The sequence below is a fragment of the Moschus berezovskii genome, chromosome 24 (assembly GCF_049115385.1).
Source record: "Moschus berezovskii isolate FMDL1 chromosome 24, NW_MosBer_1.0, whole genome shotgun sequence".
Lineage (NCBI taxonomy): Eukaryota > Metazoa > Chordata > Mammalia > Artiodactyla > Moschidae > Moschus > Moschus berezovskii.
In genome coordinates, this window is record NC_142483.1 from 37,143,360 (window position 1) to 37,164,919 (window position 21,560).

A 21,560-nucleotide genomic window follows, 5' to 3' on the forward strand; every position below is an offset into this window, starting at 1 on the left:
TCCAGGGAGAGGCTGTTATATAATCAACTAACACGAATGCCTGGTTTCATTGTTTGAATAAAGCAGCACAAATGTGGTATTCAGTAATTCCTATGATTTTAACCCATTTGAAGGAACCTACTTAGGTATCTTCTACCTGGTTTATCTCTGTATGTTGGCACATCTGATGGGAAGTTTTAGCTAAATCCCTTCTATACCTGATAAGAATCTGCTTAGTCAAATTTTATTCCAATTAGAATTAAACACACATTCTCTAACTTTTAAGTAAAAAAAAACTTCTCGATATCTACCGAGGTGTTCATAGACCTTTGTCGGTAAATGTTAGATATTACTCTTTACTTTCTAACCTTTCCATCCTGCTTTCCAGCTTCTGGCATCATCCTTTGCTTCATGGCATCTAACAAATCTGATAGAGGTATTCATGATGTTAGCCCATCCAACAGGTAAATTCTTTAGATAAAAGTGCCCTTAGGGAACAGTTCCTAAAATGGAAGGGGTGAGTTTTGAACTAAGTAATGTGAATAAGGAGGGGAGTCTTTGAAGTATGTGCAGATTTTAAGTACTGACTGCATTTTTTGTGTGTATACACATCCCTCATGAGACTCTTCATAATGGATGGGAGACTCTTAACAATGTTACTATAGAGTCACTGGTTACCATATGCCAAGTAGTGGACTGAGAACTGAATTACATTACGTTACTTACTTTTCATCTGTTCTTTGAGGCTGAATAGCATTATCCTCCCCACTTTGTAGGTGCAGTTGAGGCTTGTACCAATTAACGAATTGCTGATGATCACATGGCTAGTAAATAATTTAACCAGCATCCCATCCCAGGCAGCTGCCTCAGAGCTTGTGCTTTTTTAAACAAGAGGAACGTAATTATAATTTAATGAATGAAGTTAGTCTGCTTTCATTTCAGATTATATCATTCCAGTGTATAATTGTAATCTTTACTTTCATCCTGGAAGAAAAGAAAAAATATATATAAATGCCAAGATCCTAGTAGCAATTGAAAATAAAGAATGAAACCTTGCCCGCAGTTTTCCCATTTTTGTTTTTAGGATAACTCTCATTTTAGCTGTTGTTTTTAATGTGGATTCTGGAATTGCATATAGTGCCAGTAACTGTAAATAGAGGTTTACCTTCTCATCAGTGGGTATCCTTAGTAAGAAAATTAGGATTTTAGATACACACATATATATATACCGCTGATGACCAACCATATTTAAAAAATCAAATAGTGATGTATTTATGATTCATGGTTAATTATAGGATTTGTTTGTTTGTTTCACAGGAAGCACTGCCTTAGATTTGTTAGAATCATTTGTGGGTCTTTATTTTTGGAGAATATTTAAGAAAGTAAAGGAAAAAATAAAACTTCCATTTCTAATATATAAACAATATAAAGAAGATGTTTCATTCTTACCTTCTAGACTCATTGATACTGACCTGAAAGTAAAGGTATTATGAAACTTAATAAATTGATGAACTGTTATGGTACCCACCAGGGGATAGTGTAAGCTTAAGAAGTGATAAGTTATTTATGGCTAGTCAAGAAAAGATTCTATTTCTATCTCAATCAAATATGCTATTTTTAAATGTAAATTAGACTAGAATTTTATAGTTAGAGATACTTCTGAGTGGCCTATATATATATATACACACACACACATAAAATGATATTTTCAATTATAGAAAGACAATTATATTACTCAGAATTAAAGTTGGAGGATATACACATACACATAAACATGAAGCTACACACATATATATATATATATGCACTAATATAAATATAAATATATATATATATATATATGTATATATTTGTGGGCTTCCCTGGTGGCTCAGACAGTAAAGAATCTACCTGCAATGCAGGAGACCTGGGTTCGATCCCTGTCCCTGGGTCAGGAAGATCCCCTGGAGAAGGGAATGGCAACCCACTCCAGTGTTCTTGCCTTGAGAATTCCATGGATAGAGGAGCTTGGCAGGCTACAGTCCATGACGTTGCAAAAGTCAGACACAACTGAGCAACTAACACTATTCATCTATTCTTAGTAATATGTGTATATTTTCCTTAGAGAGAAAACGGTTGCTTCAAGGAAAAATACTTTCAGGTAGAAAAGTATTTCACATTTAAACTTTAACTTGGTGGATTTAAGAGAAGATACAATGCCATATTTGGAGAAGGAAATGGCAGCCCACTCCAGTATTCTTGCCTAGAGAATTCCATGGACAGAGTAGCCTGGTGGGCTACCGTCCATAGGATTGCATAGAATCAGACACTGTTGAAGCAACTTAGCATGCATACATAATGTCAGATTTATTGGAAGAGTTTTGTTACATTCATTTTTCATAATCATAAAATGAACAAAAACAGTGGCATGCCTCCTAGTTGTTTTTCGTTATTTAAAATCAGTTTGTAACATATTTTCTTTGGAAATGGTCACTCTTACTGAATCTGAATACCTTAGAATATCACAGGCTTCTAAAGTTGTTATACTAAGAAGCCATCAAGTGATGAAACAACTGCTCCGTAGTTACACAGCAAGTCAGGCAGCTAGTTTGATTTGGTTTGTTCATTTATTTTGTTTTGTTTATTAGTTTTGTTCTAAATATCCCATATATAAAGCATAATTGAAGTCATACAGATTTGTCTTCTTCCCTCTAACTTATTTTGCTGCTGCTGCTGCTGCTAAGTCACTTCAGTCGTGTCCGACTCTGTGTGACCCCATAGACGGAAGCCCACCAGGCTCCCTCTTCCCTGGGATTCTCCAGGCAAGAATACTGGAGTGGGTTGCCATTTCCTTCTCCAATGTGTGAAAGTGAAAAGTGAAAGTAAAGTCGCTCAGTGGTGTCTGACCCTTAGCGACCCCACGGACTGCAGCCTACCAGGCTCCTCCATCCATGGGATTTTCTAGGCAATAGTACTGGAGTGGCTTGCCATTGCCTTCTCCGCTAACTTATTTTACTTAGCTTAATACCCTCAAGGTCCATCCACATTGTTGCAAATGGCAAGATTTCACCTTTTTTATGGCTGAGTAGTGTTTCATTGTATATGAATCTTTTTTATCCGTTCATCTGTTCATGGGCACTTAGGCTGTTTCTGTACCTTGACTATTTAAAATAATGCTGCAATAAATGGTGCATATAGCAGTGCATTGTCTTTTAAAATTTGTTAGCAGTTGGGAAGAGGGACATGGGGAGGGCCAAATGGGTAAAGGGTGACAGAAAGGAAATTTGTGGTGATGAGCATGTATTTTTGGTGGACATACAAAAGTAGCAGTATAATGTATACGTGAAACGTATAGTGTTAACAATCAAGGTTACCTCAATAAAATTTAAAATTTTTAAAAACACATGTTTTTTTTTTTTAATTTATTTTATTGGAGGCAGATTACCTTACATTAATATATTGGTTGGTTTTGCCATACATTGACATGAATCCGCCCCGGGTGTACATGTGTTCTCTTTCTTGAATCCCCCTCGTGCCACCTCCCTCTTCCCCATATCCTCCCTCCATGTCATCCCCGTGCACCAGCCCCAAGCATCCTGTATCATGCATCAAACCTGGACTGGTCACTTATGATAATATACATGCTACAATGCCGTTCTCCCCAATCATCCCACCTTCACCCTCTCCCACAGAGTCCCAAAGAATGTTCTATATGCCTATGTCTCTTTTGCAGTCTCGTATATAGGGTTCGGGTTACCATCTTTCTAAATTCCATATATATGCGTTACTATACTGTATTGATGTTTTTCTTTCTGGCTTACTTCACTCTGTATAATAGGCTCCAATTTCATCCACCTCATTAAAACTGATTCAAATGCATTCTTTTTGATGGCTGAAAAATACTCCATTGTGTATATGTACCAAAGCTTTCTTATCCATTCATCTGCAGATGGACATCTAGGTTGCTTCCATGTCCTGGCTATTATAAACAGTGCTGCAATGAACATTGGAGTACATGTGTCTCTTTCAATTCTGGTTTCCTCTGTGTGTATGCCCAGGAGTGCGATTGCTGGATCATATGGCAGTTCTATTTCCAGTTTTTTGAGGAATCTCCACACTGTTCTCCATAGTGGCTGTACTAGTTTGCATTCCCACCAACAGTGTAAGAGGGTTCCCTTCTCTCCACACCCTCTCCAGCATTTATTGCATGTAGACTTTTGGATAGCAGCCATTCTGACTGGTGTGAAATGGTATCTCATTGTGGTTTTGATTTGCATTTCTCTGATTATGAGGGATGTTGAGCATTTTTTCATGTGTTTGTTAGCCATCTGTATGTCTTCTTTGGAGAAATGTCTGTTTAGTTCTTTGGCCCATTTTTTGATTGGGTCACTTAGTTTTCTGGAATTGAGCTGCAGGAGCTGTTTGTATATTTTGGAGATTAATCCTTTATCAGTTGCTTCATTTGCTATTATTTTCTCCCATTCTGAAGGCTTTCTTTTCACCTTGCTTAGAGTTTCCTTTGCTGTGCAGAAGCTTTTGATTTTAATTAGGTCCCATTTGTTTATTTTTACTTTTATTTCCAATATTCTGGGAGGTGGGTCTCGGAGGATCCTGCTGTGATTTATGTCGGAGAGTGTTTTGCCTACGTTCTCCTCTAGGAGTTTTATAGTTTCTGGTCTTACATTTAGCTCTCTAATCCATTTTGAGTTTATTTTGGTGTATGGTGTTAGGAAAAAAAAGTTCACACAGCTAGTGGGATACAAAACATAGAACCCAAACTCCTGTCTCCTAATTTGGGCCATTCTATCAAGCCTGATTCTAAGGGAGATCGATCCTGGGTGTTCATTGGAAGGACTGATGCTAAAGCTGAAACTCCAATACTTTGGCCACCTCATGCGACGAGTTGACTCACTGGAAAAGACTCTGATGCTGGGAAAGGTTGGGGGCGGGAGGAGAAGGGGACGACGGAGAATGAGATGGCTGGATGGCATCACCGACTCTGTGGACATGAGTTTGAGTGAACTCTGGGAGTTGGTGATGGACAGGGAGGCCTGGTGTGCTGTGATTCATGGGGTCGCGGAGAGTCAGACACGACTGAGCGACTGAACTGAACTGAACTGAACTGATCAAGCCTGAAATACATACCAACTGTATTTAATTTTTATTTCCTTCTAATTTGTTTAGAATGGAAATTGTTAAGCATTAACTACATATAAGGATATTTATCCTTGAAAAATATTTGTATTTTTTGTACATTATTTGTATTTATTTGTACATTATTTTTTTATTCTAGGAATCATTGACATATCGTAACTCCACAGGATGTGGCCCCAAGATCTACCCTGAAAGGTAAAGTTCCCAAAAGGGAAGACTTTTTCTTCCTTGTATTTCACCTTGGATTGGCATCCTTAGTTACTATGGAAACATTAGATCCTTTCCTTAGAGTGATACAGTGAGATCATTTTTGATGGTTTTCTGAAAGTCGAAGTTAACAAAAATAGTGAAGTCATACAAGTTTAAACCTTGAAAATAGGAAGTTGCACCCTCTCTGGGTTCTTTCTGGAGAAGATGGTTGAGGCAGATTAATTGTTCAGATTAATATGATAATTCAAAAAGTTCAGAATTTCGTATCATGGAAAAAGTATTAGGAATAAATTAAAGGTTGTTGCATTTTTGCCCATGACTTATGGAGAGGACATTTTCAGATCTTCAAAATACTAAGTTAATGAGATCCTGCAAATGTTGAGGCATTAAAATTGAAGTCTTTCAGGAGTAAAACCGCAGAAGGCAATGGCACCCCACTCCAATACTCTTGCCTGGAAAATCCCACGGACAGAGGAGCCTGGTAGGCTGCAGTCCATGGGGTCGCTAATAGTCCGACACGACTGAGCGACTTCACTTTCACTCATTGGAGAAGGAAATGGCAACCTACTCCAGTGTTCTTGCCTGGAGAATCCCAGGGACAGGGGAGCCTGGTGGGCTGCCGTTTAGGGGGTCAGAGTCAAACACGACTGAAGTGACTTAGCAGCAGCAGCAGCAGCAGGGTAAAACATGAGTGTTGTAAGTTACTATCATGTTTGCAATTAAAAAAAAAAATTCTTTTGTCTACACTTGTACCCTCTGTCTTGAATTTCACATTTTTTTCCTTTATAAAAGATAGAGATATACACAAGTAAAACTATTACTATTTTTAGTGTACTAACACTACTGTAACATAGTACCATGAACTGGGTTACTTAAAACAATGGAAATTTATTTTCTCACTGAGTAGAAAAGAATGAAATCAAAGCGTAGGCTGGGCTGTGCTTTCTCTAGGAGCTTTAAAGGAGACATTCTCACTTGTGTCTTCCATCTTCTAGAAGTTGCTGACAGCTGCTGGTGGTACCTGGCTTGTAATCACGTCACTCCAGTCTCTGCCTTCACATGGCTTCTCCCCCACGTGTGTTTGGTCGATATTTCCCCTTCGTGTGAGGACGCCAGTCCTTACATCAGGCCCGCCCTAGTCCAATGTGAACCTCATCCTAACCTGATTACATCTGCAATGACCCTTTCCCCAAATAAGGTCACATTCATGGGTCTCAAGATTAGGATTTCACTATACCTTTTTGCGGGATGTAGTTGACCCATAGTAGTTGGCCCTTAAAAGTGGCAAGAGTGATATTGAAGTTAACTGTGGTTCACTAGACATTCATGGGGAAAAGTGCTAACCTGGTGGATGGTGGTAGAGGAAAATCTCATTGCATTGCTGTGTAGAAAATAAAAAGCTGAGTCACTTTAACAGATATAATGATTATCAAGAGATCCTGATGGCCAAATCCTCTCCCAGCAATAGAAAACAAAATATTCTGTGATTCAGTATAGGGATTGATACCATTGGGTAATATTAATGCATACTCTCGAGTCTCAGGAAATTTTTTTAACACCCTCTATTGAAAAAAATATATAGAAAAATATTATTTAGTTGGATTTCCCAGATGAGTTTCATAAGCCAAGATTAACTAAGGTATTTTTTTTTACCAATTAACTCTTACTGTGTAAAAAGTCACCCCAGAATTCAGTGGCTTGCAATAGTGACCGTTTATTATTTCTCATGAGTCTATCAGGTCAGATAGGTAGGTCTTCTGTTACAAAATAGACTCCCACAGTTTACTGGGTGTGTCTGTGTGTCTGAGGTCAGATTGTAGGTTGGGTAGGGGGAAGCTCTGTTCCCTGTGGTCTCCCATCCTCCAGGGGAGCCAGGCTTCTTCTCATGGCCTTGTTCCAAGATAATGAGTGTTCTCACACTTGCTGTGAACTACTATTTTTACCTCCTCAAACTTCTTTAGCTAGAATCCATCCCACACAAGGCAGTAGGAGTGATCTTAAATCACGTTCTAAATGTAATCTAACTACAAGAACCACCTATAAGTCTGCCACTGTTTCCTGTTTTCCTTGGATAAATTCCAGGTGTTTAACATGGCCTCAGAAGTTTCAACATTATTTGGCTCTTGCTTAGCTGTCTACCTTTCTTTCTCCCACCCCACACTTTCCAAAGTAGGTTCTTCCAACCTGAATTTCTTTAAATTGTTTAAATATCTCATCTTCTATCTTGCTGTTGCTCATTGTAGCCCTCCTTCCAGGAACAGCCCTTTTCTCCATCTTCTCCCTTCTCCTGCCTTTGTGTGATCAACTCATTTATCACTAAATGAAACCTCACTTCTTCCAGGAAGCCTTCTATGTTTTCCTTTGCCAGAGTTAAGTTTCTCTTGGCTGCTGACATCAATATGAATGACATGATAATCACAGTGTCCTGCAATTGCTTGCCTAATTATCTTACTCTCCCAACTTAGACTCTGATGCCAGTGATTACATGTTATTGTACATTATGGTATTCCTAGAATGTAACAGTACATGCATGAAGAATGACTCAGTAATTATTCATGGAAAGAATGAAGGATTCAGTGACATTTTTTCTATTCTAATTCTTCTGTCTTTAAAGGTTTAAGTGGTTGGGCATGTTCAGAATTAATGTTGAAAGGCAGAGGGTCACCTTCCCTCAAATTTTCCTCATTCTCCTTTGTCCCTGTCTTACAGAGGGCCCTGGCACTCTCTGGTGCCTTGGCCTTTTGTTATCTGTTATTTTTAGCCTCTGGAACAGAACAGCTGCAAAATAGTGTGCTTTGGTTCATGTATTTTCTTTCTCTTTTTCTTTTAATTTCAAAAAGAAAAACAAATTTTAATTTGTTGCTAAAACTTGAAAATTAGATTTCACATGCAATGATGATTTCCAGATTATCTTAGAAGAAACCAGATTATTTTCTACCCTGAGCCTGCATTCCCAAGTGGCATGAGGGCTTATTTGAGTAGCAGATGCCTTCGTCTACCTTCAGTTCATCATACCACATGATTTGCTACCTATATGGCCCTGGCAGGCACTCGAGTTCCCTGGTGGCTCAGTAGTAAAGAATCCACCTGCCAAAGATGGGGGTTTGATCCCTGGATCAGGAAGTTCCCCTAAGGAAGGAAATGGCTACCCACTCCAGTGAAAAACCCATGGACAGAAGAGCCTGGTGGACTACGGTCTATCAAATTGCAAAGAGTCAGACAGGACTTAGCGACTAAAACAAAACAAAATAAAAGCTCGACTTCTAAGAGTTTGTCTCTTACAAAAAAAAGATGATAGGTTTGGTCACTGAACCATTTTGTTGTTCCTGTTGTATATCTACCAACTAAGTGAAAGTAATTTAGGTTTTGTATTCAGAGCTTGTGCTTAATTTCCTGCTCAAATACTCAAACAGATAAACTAATCTCTCCAAAACTCTTTTCTCCCCGACCTGTAAAAATGGAGAAATGGAGACTATAATATTGTGTATGAACTTGCATCAAGTTCCTTTGTTAAAACCACAACATTCCATCTAACCTGTACATATAGAGAAAATTGAAGAAAATAGTTTTTCTGGATTGATGCACATAATTTTCATCTTTTTTTGGATGATATTAATTTAAATAGATTAGGAAAATTAAGTATCAACATATGCTGCAACATGGATGAACTTTGAAAACGTTATATTAAATGAAAGAAGCAAGCACAACAGGCTCCATGTTATATGAATCCATTTATATGAAGATTTCAGAATAGGAAAAATGATAGAGACAGAAAGCATGTTAGTGGTTTCCAAGAACTAAGGAAAGAGAATAATGTGAAGTGGCTGCTGGTGGGCCCATGGTGTCCTTTCTTGGGTGATGAACATTTTCTGGAGTCAGATAGTGGTGGTGGTGACACAACCCTTTGAATATACTAAGAGATGCTGAATTGTACAGTAAATGGTGAATTTTATAGTATGTGCTTGCTGTGTCACTTCAGTCATGTCCTACTCTGCAACCCTCTGAACTGTAGCCCGCCAGACTCTTCTGTCTGGGTGATTCTCCAGATAAGAATGCTGGAAAGAGTTGCCATCCCCTCCTCCAGGAAATCGTCCCAACTCAGGGATCGAACCAACATCTCATGTCTTCTGCATTGGCCCAAATTTTATGGTTGTTGTTGTTCAGTAGTTCAGTCATTTCCAACTCTTTTTATGCTACGTGAATATCAGTGAAGTAATAAAATATTAAATTCATGTTTTAGGAAGACAAAATTTTTCTTTCAAATATGGTGAATAGGGGGTATAATAGAATAAGCAGACTCCTTGGGCTGTCACTCAAATCAATAAACTCGGTTTTTCTTAAAGTCCTGCTGTGCCCTCCAAAACCAAAGACCAAGTCAGATTTCTAATTTTAAAAATTCATGGTTTAATCCATTGGTTATGAGAGATGGGGTCAGAGATGGGTTCATGTTTAAAATTCATCAACTACATCTTCTGTAGCCACACATTCCTCTAACAATAATACAGAGATATTAATGGCCATTTTGGTGGGTTATTATAACACAAAGGAAGAACAAATGTCAAATGTTTACCATGGTGCCAGTTACAAAACAGTTCCTCTATTATTTATATATATATATATATATATAAATTGAAGTAAAATAGACTTGTAATATTATATAATTGATGTATTTTAATGAGTGTTACTTGGTTGTAAGTATTAGGCTGTAACATGATTTTTGGCAACTCAGCTTTTCCACAGTTACCCTCCCACATCCCCAACGCCCCCTCCACAGGCATCTTGGCCAGAAAGAAAAGCACGGCTAGAATTTCTGCTATCAGTTAATGAATTTAATCAGTCCCGTAGGGACTTCTGATAAAGCTGGGGAATATTTAACTGAGAAACATGGTTTTTATGCTTCCTATGTTCCTCATAGTAGTTGACAGAGCCTTCCCTCCAGAAGTAACATTACCTGTGCGTAGAGGAGCATTAGCATACCATAAGGGTAATGTTAAAACTAAGAGAACATATCCCTGTGGCCTTGTATTAAAATGTGTCTGTGCATGAGCTTCTGAATGCAAGTCAGTGTGTTTCCAGCAAGAAAATAAACTGCTGACTGAAAATGTATGATTCAATTGTCTATCACTTTTATTATTTATGATTTTTTTCTGTTTAAACATTTTAGAGATTTTTTTTAACATTGGATTTATCTTTGGAAATTGAAATTAAAATCATAGTGTGGGAATATAGAAGATAATTGAGTTATTCAGTGAAGTATACTATACATTGTAACATTAAGCAGAATTGTTTAATCTTCATTATGAAAAAATGACTGTGTGAATTGTTCCATTTGATACAGTGGTTGCTTTCTGCTTTTCCTTGTGGATAATGGAAAGGACTATTCTATGGTGAGTAGCCAGAATAGCTGAGATTGTTATCATTTGCCTCTTAGCAAGTATTTGAACTCTGGTGCTGGAGAAGACTCTTGAGAGTCCCTTGTACTGCAAGGAGATCCAACCAGTCCATGCTAAAGGAGATTAATCCTGAATATTCTTTGGAAGGACTAATGCTAAAGCTGAAACTGCAATACTTTGGCCACCTCATGCGACGAGTTGACTCACTGGAAAAGGCTCTGATGTTGGGAAGGATTGGGGGTGGGAGGAGAAGGGGACGATGGAGAATGAGATGGCTGGATGGCATCACCGACTCTATGGACATGAGTTTGAGTGAACTCCGGGAGTTGGTGATGGACAGGGAAGCCTGGCGTGCTGTGATTCATGGGGTCGCAGAGAGTCAGACACGACTGAGCGACTGAACTGAAGTATTAATTGGTAGCTCACTATAAGCCAGCATCTTTAGTAGGACCTAGAGTTATGGTGGCAATAATATATTTATATATATGTATATATATATATGTTTATATCTGATATATATATATATCAGTTCAATTCAGTTCTGTCACTTAGTCGTGTCCGACTCTCTGTGACCCCATGAATCATAGCACGCCAGGCCTCCCTGTCCATCACCAACTCCCGGAGTTCACTCAAACTCATGTCCATCGAGTCGGTGATGCCATCCAGCCATCTCATTCTCCGTCGTCCCATTCTCCTCCCACCCCCAATCCTTCCCAGCATCAGAGTCTTTTCCAGTGAGTCAACTCGTCGCATGAGGTGGCCAAAGTATTGCAGTTTCAGCTTTAGTATCAGTCCTTCCAATGAACACCCAGCATTGATCTCCTTTAGAATGGACTGGTTGGATCTATATATATACCCTCAAATTCTGAGTTTGATATCTAATAGAGGTGGCAGGTGGTACTTTAGCAGTAAAGAATCTGCCTGCAGTGCAGGAGAAATAAGAGATGCGGGCATCAGACTTCTTTTCACATAATGAATTGACCCTTTGATATTAGGGAATGATACTTTTTCTGTTCTCAGTAATGCTTTTTGACATATTTATTTCATATCATATTAAGATTAAAATTCCTCCCTTATTTAAATTAATATTTGCCAGCGGTTCCGTTTCTAGTTTGTTTCCAGTTCTTACTAGTCATTTTAGGTGTGTCTTCTTTTAGTAGCATATAGCTATATTTTTTTAATGTATTGTTTTTCTCATGTATCAAAGGAGTTTAAAAGTTCACACTTTGAATCTTAAACAATCTTTCCATTCTTTCTACTGTCTTATTTTGTGTCAGCATACTTTGTGTGAGATTTTTTGTTTCTGCATATTTCTTCTTTTCTGAATTCTAATCGAGCAACTAATTTTTCTTCTATTCCACACGTCTTTGATTATTTCAGATTTCTTATTATGTTTCTATTTGTATATAGCTCCTTTAATTTTAAACTTGGCAATGCAAAATTTAATAATGTTCTTACATAAAACCTAAAATACTTTATTTCTAATTATACCACACAAAGTTCCACATTTTTCTTATATACACAGTAAAATACTATGGAAACTAGATTTTTTTTTCAGTTAGTGATTCTTATTGTTATATTTAATATAGTTAATGTTTCACTTACATAGAATTCCCTATTCATTTACCCATTTATCATTTGTCATTTGTCTCTAGTTTCCTAATCTTTAGTGTTCAAGTTCCTTTTACTTAATATATCCACAAAACATTTTTTCATGGTTTCTCTTAGTGTTCTCTTTGTTTATCACAAAATGTCATTTTTTTAACCATTGTTTTGGAGTGATACTGAACTAGGAAGATACTGTTCTGTTGTTTTCTACTATTTACCGTGGATTTTAAAGTCTTCTGTTAGTCACACTGATAATCTTTTATAGGTGATCTTTTCCTTTGTTTCTTTTTTTTTTTTAATTTATTTTATTGGAGGCAAATTACCTTACATTAATATATTGGTTGGTTTTGTCACACATTGACATGAATCCGCCCTGGGTGTACATGTGCTCTCCCTCCCGAACTCCCCTCCCACCTCCCTCCTCCCCATATCCTCCCTCCATGTCATCCCTGTGCACCAGCCCCAAGCATCCTGTATCATGCGTCAAATCTGGACTGGTCACTTATGATAATATACATCCTTTGTTTCTTTTAAGATGTTCTCTGTGTTTGGAGTACTGAAGTTTCATTATGATTTGTCCAGTTAAGCACTTATTTTTAGTTTTACTCATGTGATGCCTTACTTTCAATCTGAGGTCGTGTTCCTTTTCTCAGTTTTGGAAAATGGTCATTCATCATTTGTTTGAATATTGACACTCAACATCTTTCCCATTGTCCTTTGTTGTATATCTGAATAGACATTTTGGACCGTTTATTTCTCTTGTCTGTAATGCATAGTTATTCTTTTCAGTGTCTGTTTCTTTACACCACCATTTGGCTTTTTGGGAAAATCTGTCATTTCCTCCTCCAGTTTTCAAATTCTTTCTTTATCAGTGTCTACTCTGTTATTTAACATTTATATCAGTCAAAATAGCAAATTTATGCTGCACTAGCAAACAGCTCCTAAATCTTATGGCCAAAAACAACAACCGTTTATTTCTCCCTCATGTTACATACCCAGTGTAAGTTAACGGGGAAGCTTTGCTCATCATATTCCATTCATGTTGATGGAATCACTGTCAGGAAAAGATTCCATAAGTGCTGAGGCCAAATTTCGGAGGACCTGTGGCATCATGAACTAAGTCTGAAAACTTTCTCAAGAAGGACACGTGTCACTTTTATTTACATTTCATTGCCAAAGTCACAAAGCCATGGATGACTCTGAAGAAGGCAGATAATGCAGTATTATTGCCTGAAAATAAAGAATATTTGTTAAAAGCACTTAATTGCAGTTTAAAATATTTGTTGGCTTTTAAATTTTCTATTACTATTTTTTTTCCTGGAACTTCTATTTGGTTTCTTTGATTTCTCTTTCTGTGTATCTTTTATAATGTTCTGCTGTTTTCTTGTGGGTTCAATTCCTTTCTAACATTTTCCTGACTCTTACTTTCTGTTCATGTTCATGATCTTTTTTCATTTTGATTGCTTACACTGCATATCCTTTTTACTGTTCTGGTAGACTCATTCTTGTCATAGCTTTTCCCCCCTCATATAGTTGGTCTTTTTATACTGTCAGCTCACATTAGATTTATTTTCTTCATGTGAGAATGCTGTGGATGTTGTGTTATGAAAATGTGACACAGAAGTGGTTTTGCTTTTGCTTCTACCAAGGTCCTGGGATGTAAAGTGTCCCAGATCAGTGTTAATTTCCTACAGCTCATGAGTAGTATACCATTAGGTCATATACTTAAGTTTAGCAAAAGCTTCAGGTTTCACTTTCTTCCATGGGGTGCATTGAACCTGGGGAAGACAGTAGAATTCCACACTGAGTCTTGAGGTAGCTTGAGATCATGTCCCCAAAGAGGGTCCCATATGGTACCTGCCTGTCAGGGAGATCCTTCAAGATGAGATGTGGATTCCTTTCACCTACCACCCACACTCTTTTCAATCTCGTGTTGTGCTGTTGTTCGTGTTGAGTGATTCTGCACAAGAGCCTTTTATAAAGCAGATTTTCTATTCCCTGTAGTTTTATATTTTCTTCAGCATGTACCCCTTTGGTTTTCAAATCCAGGGTTTTAAGGGCCTCATCTCCATTGTGTAGGATCTAGCCATTAGGGTGTTTGTGGAGTTCAAATCTCCTACTCTCCAGGGAAAATAACCACACTTTTGTAATTGCTCCCATCTGTGAATTGATCTGACTGGGGTGTGAATTTTTCTTGATGAGCCTTTATCACTGCCTTTCCTGCTGTTTTCTTGCTGTCCTTTTACCGTTGACTCTGGAGACTCTTCATCCAGTTTTCAGGTCTCTTTCTGAGGGGATTATTCTATATGTAGCTGGCGATCCCTTGTGTCGATGAACGGAGGTTAGTTCAGGATCTTCTTATGTCGTTTCAGACTCTCTAAACGTAAAGTACTTTGCCTGTAACTAGTTAATGACCAGAGCTGTAGACCCCCTCCCACTCTTTCCCAATAGCTGGAAATGCAGTAAACAATAGAAAATGGAGACCCTGTGTCTTGTATTGAATTTTCTTTGATACAGGATTAGCAGTCAAGAAGCCCTGAGTGAAACAAAGTAAAAACTGCACAGGCAGCTACTGATGGGAGTTTTAGAAGGCAGTGAGGAAGTGGCTCCCCTGCTGTTAAGTGCTCATATTATACATTAACCAGGGGTAAACGCCCTGGCTATAATTTGAGTCAGATCAGAACTGAACATTCAAGGCAATTCATTGAATACAAAAGAAATCTTTGAGTTGTCTGTCGAGTATACAGCCCTGATTTCAATTAGCAGTATCCAGCTGCCACAGCCCTGGCCAAAAGGAAGACCAGGTGTCTCCTTGTACCACGAAGTGACTGGAGCAGGAGATTTTTCTCTTTGAGGAATTTCTCATGAGGACACAGAGTCTAGATGGGACCTGAATCGTGGAACCAGTGAAGGAACCAGTGAATCATGCTAATCTTGAGCTATTTTAACACACTGCATACTAACACAGAAAGAAGAATCCAAAAAGGATAAAGAAAACAACACGCCAGAGAGGGGAGAGACAGAGCTGTGATCACACGGTCCCTGAAATAGAGAAAAGGTAGCACCTCTGCCCCCGACCTGTTTGTAGTGGTTTTACTCTAGCTGTACTTCATGGCTTCAGGTTCTCTGAGATTCCTTCTGTTCTTCCAGTGAACTAACTTTTTGCTCAGGTGCTGTGAGGGGTCCGCTCTTTCTTTACCATGTGAGACACCAGGGAAACCCTATGGGGCTTCTCTTTCTTAAAATTGAGATTTCTCACCCTGGACATTGACCAAATATGTCCCATGACAGCATATTGATACTATTTTTTTTTTTAAGCCCGAAACTTCTTGAAATCAGCATTGTAGTTTAAGTTCATTGACCGAATGACTGGGTGATATTAGGCAAAAATGTCTCTAATTCCTTAAAATTCCATTATGATGCCTGGAATAACGGGTCAGGAGTTAGGACAAATGCTAAAGTGGCTTGAGAAATGCACAAACTGTGCATGATTCAAGGATGTTACTAAGCAGATCCTAGCTTGAAGGCATTGAGACGGTGCTGCTGCTGCTGCTGGCACCTTTAAATAGCTCATACACTTTCTGAGGCTGCCCAGCTACTGACACAGCAGGGTTTATCCACTGGGAGGCTGTGACTCACTTATTCTCCCAATTCCCCTATGTAATCTGACACAATGTATCCCCAAGACACTTCCTGCTGCTAATGCTTCTATTTCTATCTTGGAGCCTTTTAATTTGTATTTTCCCCAAATGGCTTATGTCTGCTTGTCAAGTGGGATTCTCACCTCACTTGGAACTCTGGCTCTTTGATAAGGAAGAGCAGGCTGGCAAGAAGAGCTGGCATGCCACAGAAACCGTGTAAGCAATCAACAGCTTCTTTACAGCCAAGTGTGATTTTTCTGTAGTGCCAGCTGAAAGCAGCTCAGCACAACTGTCTCCTGTTCCTATTTGATTCCCATACACAAAGTTTCTATTAGTACCTTACCACTGTGTGGAAAGGTAGGAGTTTGGGTGCAACTAGCTGCTCTAACATCAGTCCAGTGGATACATTTCTTGAATCCTGTGTGTCTGACCCCTTAATGGGCACTTAAAACTCAAAAACATTTAGGTCCTATTCACCTGTACCTAGATGAACAGTGATTATGAATCATGGTCTTGGAATCAAGAAGGATCTGAGTTTGAATCCCAATTTTGTCACAGATTTACTATGAGATACTGGAAAACTTATTTAACCACTCCAAACTTCAGATGATACGTTTAAAAAATGAAGAAAATGTTATAACCTACTTTTGGGTTAGATTTTCATATTTTGAAGAAGCAAATATTGTCCATAAGGAGCAGAAAAGTGTCAGGTGCATCATACATGCTCAAAATCTGTTAGCTGTTATCATCATCATCATCATCGTCATCATCAAGTAAAGACTGCTTATTGTTTAAAGCATGTATCCTGTTTTCTCCCATTTCTCTTAAGCACAACTAAATGTTATTCAGTTCTTTAGGGGAAGTAAGATCATCCTTCTTCATTACTTGAGGGAGAAAGAAAACACTTTGGGGAAGGCAAATTCTCACCATTGACATGAGGAACTCTGACCGTCATTGTGGACAAAGTACAGCTCTGAACTTCAAGACTTCTACTTGGTGCAAGTGTGTGACTTTGGGCAAGTTGTTCACAGTTCTGAGCCTAAGTTTTCTCACCTGTTAAGGGAAAGCTCTGGCCTGGCTGTTACCTGGGACTCTTTTAATTTACTGTGTTCTAGGAGTTTCCTCTTCCCAGTGTGAACATTGAATGATCGCACCTTTATTGTAGGAGTGATACCATATAATTCTCCAGCTATGCAATGAACAGAACTTGAGTCTAAACAGTCAGTATGCTTCAGATAAACTCAGTGTTTTTGTTCAGTCACTCAGTTATGTCTGACACTTTGTGACCCCATGGACTGCAGCACACCACGTTTCCCCTTCCTTCACTATTTCCCAGAGTTTGCACAAAGTCATGATCATTGAGTCGGTGATGCCATCCAACGATTTCATCCTATGCCCCCCCTTCTCCTTCTGCCCTCAATCTTTCCCAGTATCAGAGTCTTTTCCAATGAGTTGGCTTTTTGCATCAGGTGGCCAAAGTATTGAAGCTTCAGCATCAGTCAGTGTACTCAATGTTAGTTAGTTAGTTAGTTCAGTCACTCAATCGTGTCCGACTCTCCGCGACCCCATGAATCACAGCACGCCAGGCCTCCCTGTCCATCATCAACTCCCGGAGTTCACACAAACTCATGTCCATAGAGTCGGTGATGCCATCCAGCCATCTCGTTCTCTGTCGTCCCCTTCTCCTCCCGCCCCCAACCTTTCCCAGTGTCAGAGTCTTTTCCAGTGAGTCAACTCGTCGCATGAGGTGGCCAAACTATTGCAGTTTCAGCTTTAGCATCAGTCCTTCCAATGAACACCCAGGATTGATCTCCTTTAGAATGGACTGGTTTTTTCTCCTTGCAGTCCAAGGGACTCTCAAGAGTCTTCTCCAACACCACAGTTCAAAAGCATCAATTCTTCGGCGATCAGCCTTCTTCACAGTCCAACTCTCACATCCATACATGACCACGTACTCAATGTAGGGACTTGTAAGTAATAAAGAATTATGAAGATTTAGAATCATTGTGTTGCACAGAAACAAAGGTCTATATTAGACCATTTTTATTTCATGCTTTGTTGGGAGGGGAGCTGTATTAATCAGGCTTAGGTAGGCTTTGCTATAATAATAAAGAATATTAGTTGCTTAATATAGTAATGTTATATATCTCTCTCCCATCAAGTCTGGTGCCTGTTGCCTGCTTTGATTCTCATTTTTCTTTGTTACATTGGCTTTGCTTAAATTTTCATTGGCTAGAGAGACATCTAGATAGTTCCTGATTAAATTAAATTTATAAGCATCAATTAAATATTGACTGAGAGCTATTCATTTCTGGCTATTTCCTGAGCAAAAAATTAATGAAGAGACATTAAGAGGGATTTAGGTCCTCAGTGAATAATAGCATTAGATGTGCCTTGAACAAAGGACCACCCCTAGAATCCCACTCTATTTTATCCTTTATGTAGCCGTACTTATTATGTCTTTATCTTATACTTGTACACAGCTCTCTATAGCAACTGCCTGTCCCTTTTGTTCAAAATTATTAGCATTAGGACAAATTTGTCCTTGTATACTTTTGATGCTTCTTTTATTTCACTGCCATCAACCACTTGGTGGAGGCTTTTATTTCCTGCTATTTTTCTCCCTGTGGAGTACAGATGAGGTTAAGAGGATTATTCAGCAGCTGTGTCCAACCACCTGCTCTCAAATCCTTGGATTCTTGGTTTTCAAGCTCTTAAGAACACTGCTGGGGATACCTTAGGTCTTGTCATCACCAACACAGTTAATTCTTCACGTCCCTAAGATTTGGCATCCACCTAACTTTGAAGGCAGCTATAATTATGGCTCACTTTTAAAAGTTTCATTCTTCCAGCAAGGATCCAGTTAGCTTTCATCTCATCTCTAATCTCTTACTTCAAAGGTGGATTAAAAGGTATTATAACTGCAGCCACGTTTGTAGAGCACGCTCAGTCATTGACCTTTGAGACAAGTGCCTGTCTCACTTCAAAACAGATCTCAATGGGGACAGCGGATTGCCCTGACTCTTCCATGCCCTGCCCTCTACAGACTCACTGGAGATATGTTAACATTCTCCTGTTGTGTGATATTTCATCCTTTTCAGATAAAGTTGGCTGTGTTTCCTTTCAGTTTCCCTCCACTGATCTCCAAGTTTAAGCTTCTCAAATTACTCTGGCTTGTTTCTGGTTGTTTGTTTCAATGTACTCAGTTCAGGATATTGGTCCATCAGCACTCCATCTGAGATCCTATTCCACTTTGTGTTTGAATTTCTCCACTGGGAGAATATTATCCAAGTCCACGTGCTTGCAAAATCCAAACTATGCTAATAGTTTGCATGTAGTCCATCAGTCCCCTGAAGTCTGGATTTTTTAATCAGTTCTCTGTACAATCTTTAGACAGACATATCTTTTTTTCCCTTAAAATTTACATGCTTAAGCCAAAACTGACAACAAATCTTTAGCTTTGGGGTAGTGTCTGTAAGTACATCTTTGACTTTGATGTCCAAATCCTGGGAATGATTTGGGCACGACTTTTACACTATGTTTTGTAATTCAAAGCAAAACAAATTTAACTCATTTTAGTGTGATTCTAAGGGAAATTATGTTTTGGGTGAGCTGTGAAGTTTAAATTCTTTTACTACACATGTAATTAGAAGGGTAATTCTGCACTAAATATACTAAATTCAAGACTTTGTTTTGAAATTTTGACAAGCTACCATATGTCTTATTTTAAACGTGACAAGCTAAAAATGTGCCATCATTCCTTTTTTCTATTTGATGAAGTAGTAATGTATGCCACTTTTGAGGGCCTCTTGAAAAAGTATCTTACAGCAATAAACAAATGCTTTATGTTAATGTTACCTCTTGAGACCTTTATGATAGTAAACCTAATTTTATTCAACCCATAGGTTTAAAAAGTCATAATGGTTCTTCACACAGTTACTTACAAAATACCACAAACCAAGTGGGTTTAAGATGTGATTTTTTTTCAGTAATACAGGTTAAAAATTTCTCTAGAAGTAATTGAACAATTAAATGGTAGAGTATTGGGAATGAAGTAGGGTCTTTTCAGAAAACGTGTCCCTGTTCTAAAATTGCTTATTATAGAGAAAAGAACCCATTTACTTAAGGCATTAAGTCCCAACCTCTTGCCTTATAGATTGGGAAACTTAAGTCCAACAATACTGAAAGATTTCTCTCCCATCACCCTTTCTAACAGATGAGAGGTGATGCTAGAAAACATGGTAGACCTGGCTCCTGTAAACCAGTGCCTACCTACAAATGCAAAGAAATAATGAATAAAATCATCTGCATGGATCATAAGTAAATGGGACCAACCTACTACTTTTTGAAGTATCTGCCAGCACTGAAAGTGAAAGTGAATGTCACTCAGTTGTGTCCGACTCTTTGCGACCCCATGGACTATACAATCCATGGAATTCTCCAGGCCAGAATACTGGAGTGGGTAGCCTTTCCCTTCTCCAGGGGATCTTCCCAACCCAGGGGTTGAACTCAGGTCTCCCACATTGCAGGCAGATTCTTTACCAGCTGAGCCACAAGGGAAGCCCAAGAATACTGGAGTGGGTAGCCTATCCCTTCTCCAGGGGATTTTCCCAACCCAGGAATTGAACCGGGGTCTCCTGCATTGCAGGTGGATTCTTTACCAACTGAGCTATCACGGAAGACCTGCCAGCCCTGGTGGTGGCATTTTGGAAAAAAATAAAACTGACAAACCAACAATAATGAGAATGGACCAAAATAATAAAAATTAGAGAGGAAGGGAGAAGTTCAAACTGTTACCACAGAAATAGGAAAACTGACAAGAGACTACTGTTAATATTTATACACAAACAGACTGGACAGCTTAGAAGAGATGAATGAACTCCTTGAAATGTGAAATCTTCCAAGACAGAGTCATGAAGTAGAAAATGTGAGTAGACTAATTACTAGCAATGAGACTGAAACAGTAATAAAAGTTGCCCCAAAATAAAATCCTAGTACCAGATGACTTTATTAGCAAATTCTGCAAAACATTCAAGAGAGATTTAATATCTGTCCTCAAACTCTTCCAAAAAATTAAAGAGGGGAAAACCTTCCAAATACATTTTATGAAGCCAGAGTTATGCTGATACCAAAACCAGACAAGGACACCATGGAAAAAGAGAAAATTACAGGCCAGTATTCTTGGGGAATGTAGATGCAGAAATCCTCAATGAAGTAATATTATTAGGAGACAAACACATTAAAAGCATGCTATAGCATGATCAGGTGGGATTTATTCCAGGGATGCAAGGATGACCCTCCATGAGTCAATAAATATGATATCAGATAAATTAACAAGGATAAAAATTATATGATCATCTCAGTTGCTGTAGGAAAATTATTTGACACAATTCAACAGCCATCTATCATAAAGACGCACAATAAGTGGGTATAGAGATATGTTCCTCAACATATAAAAGTTGTATATTAAAAACCTACAGCCAACATCATTCTCAGTGGTGAAAAACTGAAAGTCTGTCTGTGTGATCAGACACAAAACAAGGATGCCCACTCTCAGTGCATTTATTCAATAAAGTATTGGAAATCTTAGCCATAG

General features: G+C 38.5%; 1 protein-coding gene across 2 annotated transcripts in view; it reads left to right on the forward strand.

Moving 5' to 3' along the window:
• Window positions 1-21,560, forward strand: part of CNTN4 (contactin 4) — a 1,054,581-nt gene that overhangs the window by 240,681 nt on the left and 792,340 nt on the right. For both annotated transcript variants that reach the window (XM_055414349.2, XM_055414350.2), the window contains exon 3: window positions 5,252-5,307. The gene's annotated coding sequence lies outside the window, so the exon portion shown is untranslated. The remainder of the gene's footprint in view (window positions 1-5,251; window positions 5,308-21,560) is intronic.